A 4,105-nucleotide genomic window follows, 5' to 3' on the forward strand; every position below is an offset into this window, starting at 1 on the left:
TTTTAGAGGGCGTTTAAACTTAAATGCATTGTCCGATGATAGGGTCATACAGATGTTCCGCCTAAATAGAAACAACATTTTCCACCTGTATGACCTTGTCAAACTGGGCATAGACCCTGAGACAGCACGCTCTCGCTCTGTCTCAGGCCTACACAAACTCCTGGCTGTGTTACACTTTATGGCTACTGGGAGCTTCCAGGCTGTGGCAGGCGACGTCATTGGGATCTCACAGCCCACCTTTTCAAGATTTTTGATGCAGGTGAGTCTAAAAATACATATGCGGTTATGGCTAAGTGTTGCTTGTGTAAGTTGAAACACCACAGTATTGTAGAGAATACCTAACATGACACTCACCTTAGCTTATTTAATGTCCACTCAGGTTTTGGATGTGTTGGAGCCACACATTAACGCCTCAATCTGCTTCCCTACTGAGGAGTCGGAGTGGAGTGCTGTCAGGGTAGCTTTCTATGAGCTTGCAGGCATGCCCAATGTGCTGGGGGCCATAGATTGCACACACGTTCAGCTGAGATCACCTAAGGGCCGCCAGTATATATATACTAATAGGCATATGGATCAATCAACTAATGTCCAGGTGGTCTGTGATGCAAATTTAAAAATTATGAGTGTTGTTGCAGGTTACCCTGGTGCCTGCCATGACTCCTTCATCCTCAGTCAGTCATCGCTCTTCGATAAATTTGAGGAGGGACAAATGCCTGATGGCTGGCTGTTGGGTATGTAGAAAATGTTATGTGTGTATGTCTTTTAACCACAGCCTAGATTTTGGAGGAGGTGATAGAATAATCTAACATATGTCCTAATGTTGACTATATATGTTTTTCAGGTGATGGGGGTTACGGCTGCTACTCTTGGCTCCTTACTCCATTGTCCCAACCTGATTCTCCTGCTGAACACAGTTATAATCATGCACATAAGGCTACGCGGAATGTGATAGAAAGATGTTTTGGGGTGCTGAAGTCACGTTTTCGGTGTCTGGATAAATCTGGTGGCCTTTTGTTGTATAGTCCCTCAAAGGTGACTCGGATTGTGTTCTGCTGCTGTTTTCTCCATAATCTGTGTTTAAGTCAACATCTGGCACATGGTGAGGGAGAAAGCAGTCAGCAAGCAGAGGAGTTAGATACATCTGGTGACAGTGTGAGTACAATTGTAGGGAGGCAGGTACGTCAAGAAGTGATCCTGCGATATTTTACAGGTAAGTTTTATTATGCTGTAATTATCCTTCACTAAACACTTTGCTCTACTTTCTATTGTGTGTTCTGTTACTTACTGTTTGTTGTTTATAGTGGTGTGTCCATTGTGCTTAGTTGATGCTAACAAAACATTTACAGTCATTACCCTTGAAAAACATAACTACATACATACAGACCAGCTTAAAAAATTTTGGAGACGGACACAGGAATGTGTTTTTTTAACAAATTTTTGTATTTATTTGCACAAAAAGATTGGTGTTATTTTTTTCGCTTGTGTGTGCTGGGTGCTGGCTCACTGGCACGTGCTCTTGAGGAACGCCGGACAGGGGAGGTTACTGGCGTTTGAACAGGGGTCGTGGTCCCCGAGCTGGAGGTAACTTGCTGAGCTCCCATCATAGCAATATTGCTGCTCAAATTATTTAAACTGGCAATCAGCTGAGTGTTTGTAGCAGTGTGGCTGGCTACAATCCTGGATAAGGCCTCATTCACCACTTGATTGTGTTGAATGATCTGAACGAGTGCCTGCTGATGTCGCTGTTGCTCATCTATAATGCGGGATAAATGTGCATTCATTTGGCTGTTTTCAGCCCTAATTTGCTCCATTGAGGTAGCCATTCTCCCTACTTGTACTATCAGTCTGCCCGAGTTGCGACTAATACGCGGTAGATGATGGGGCAGACTGGCAAGGTGTTGTGTATGTTGGGTCAGGGTGGCATTGCTTTGGGCCTGTTGGCTTGTCCAACTGGCCCAAAAATCGCCAGGAATTTGGCTTGGGGGCGGAGCTTGTGCCAGTTGGGGACTGATGGATGGTTGGGGTATATCCTGCAACTGTATTGGCATGCTTGGATCAACAGCTGTAAGTTGCAGTGTGAAGGATGGCTCTTGTTCTGGTCCCTGCTGGTCCTCGGCGGACATCAAGTTGTGCTCTGTATGGGGTAGGCAACATGCAATGTTGTAATTTTTTTTTAATTTGGCCTGGCTAATGCAACACATTAATACATTCCTAATACTACATTTTTGCATTATTAGCACTTGTTTTTCTCAACGTTAACAATTTATAATTTTTATATTTTAAAAAACCAACACAGGCGCAAACATTGCCAAATTTGCATATTCCTCACTTAACTAACTTCCCTCCACACCATTACACTGTTAGATTCCCTCCCCTCACCACGATATAGACTACTTACCTGTATAGTCCAGAGGAGCGGAGCAAGTAAGCCATCTACATACTGGACAGGGGCGATGTGTGAACACTCTAATGGTTTTTTTATTTCGGTCCAACATTTAATTTTATTCATATTTTTTTAAAAATGTGAACGTGTGTGTGCTTAATGTATCCTCAAATCTGTTCTTTTCATACAAATAGGTTGTCTAGACCATCCACTAAGACCTTATCTAATTTTATTAAAGCACCTTGTGCAATTGAAGACGTTACATCACATTGATTGTTGAGGAAAACATGTAAACTCCAAACCAACTAACAACATCTTAAGTGTACTGTGTATATTATTGCTTATGTGTTTAATTTATGTTTTTACTCACCAGATAACTGAGGTGATCTGGCCTCATCACTCTGCGAACTCGACAATAGTGCCAGTGGTGGCTGGGGTGACACTGCCGAAAGTCTTCGCCTGGGTGGGGATGATGGAGGTGCGGAATCAGAGCCAAGACGCCGTGTCTTAGTTGGCCTCCTGGGTAAGTGGCCCAAGCCCTGTGATGGGCGGCTTACAGGAGGTCGGCTTCCAGAAGCAGAACCTAGGTGCAAAATTTAAACTTAATATTTTGTACTTCTATGTGTTTTCAGAATATGTGACTACAGTGAAGACTTACCTGCAATACCGGCATCATCCTGACTTGTGTGAGGCCTGTCTGGGCGGCTGGTCTGTGTGACTGTGGAAAAAGTGACCCCAACATTATTACCATGTTTTTTGAAAAATGACCCACTGAAAACCATTAATGTACTGTAAGCATCTATATGGTTTTGTTTAAAACAAATTTTTAAGCTTAAGAGCTTCTACATTCATGATTTTGAGTTGAATATCAAAATGTACTTGATGTGGCACACAATAAATTTATTTAAAATAAGTTTTTGGTCTCAGATATTGCAGAGATTGAGTACTTGCAAATATTTTTAAAATGTAATGTTTTAAAAATTTCCCCGCTTTTCTGTTTGTTAAAAAAACAAAAACCTTTTGTGGATTTTAAACAAACACACATGTTCAAGCATTATCGCCAAAAATTGCAACAAAAAAAGAAAAAAAAACATTCAAAACACAAACACACCTTAAGGGAGCATAGGCATGCAATCTGTTTTGTGCGAAAAAAATCATCCTTTAAACTTTAAAAATGAAATTAACTAAATTTTACAGACATTTTAAGAACAATATTACAAAACAAACTTACCATCCTGCGTGGGTCGGTCCGAATCCCGGACATGAGTAGCAGACACCACTTCGCCAGGAATCAATGCCCGCACAGGCTCCTCCCAGTCCCGATAGCTTACACGTAAAGGTGGCCCACCTCCGGTTCTCCGTGCAGATTTGGACTCTTTGGCCATCTTGGCCTTGACACGCCGCTTAATATCATAGAAACGCTTGCGGCACGTGTCCTCTGTCCGCCTCACCACACCCTCACTATTCACAGCAAGTATGACTTGCCCCCACAGGGCAGACTTCCTGCGGGAGGACACCCTGGCAGCATCCTGACCAAACAATTGGCGATGGTGCTTCATCAGCTCACGCACCAACGCCATGTTTTCAGCATAGCTGAACTTTATATTCCTGCCAGTCTTGGTAGTGGTGCGTGGCTGCGGTGCCACAACACCATCACTATCACTGGAAAATCCAGCAACAGGCACCCCCTCCTCCTCCTCCTCACTAACCTCCTCCCTCTCA

The 4,105-nt window shown here is 43.1% G+C and overlaps 1 long non-coding RNA gene across 1 annotated transcript; it reads right to left on the reverse strand.

Annotated features, from left to right (window-relative positions):
• Positions 1 to 2,050: 2,050 nt before the first annotated feature.
• On the reverse strand, positions 2,051 to 3,161 carry LOC135050466 (uncharacterized). The gene is made up of 3 exons (XR_010241616.1): positions 3,042 to 3,161; positions 2,754 to 2,966; positions 2,051 to 2,134 (listed from the first exon to the last, which is right to left on the reverse strand). It is a non-coding gene; the product is annotated as an uncharacterized LOC135050466 (long non-coding RNA).
• Positions 3,162 to 4,105: the final 944 nt, after the last annotated feature.

The sequence above is a fragment of the Pseudophryne corroboree genome, chromosome 2, assembly GCF_028390025.1.
Source record: "Pseudophryne corroboree isolate aPseCor3 chromosome 2, aPseCor3.hap2, whole genome shotgun sequence".
In the NCBI taxonomy this organism is placed as follows: Eukaryota; Metazoa; Chordata; class Amphibia; order Anura; family Myobatrachidae; genus Pseudophryne; species Pseudophryne corroboree.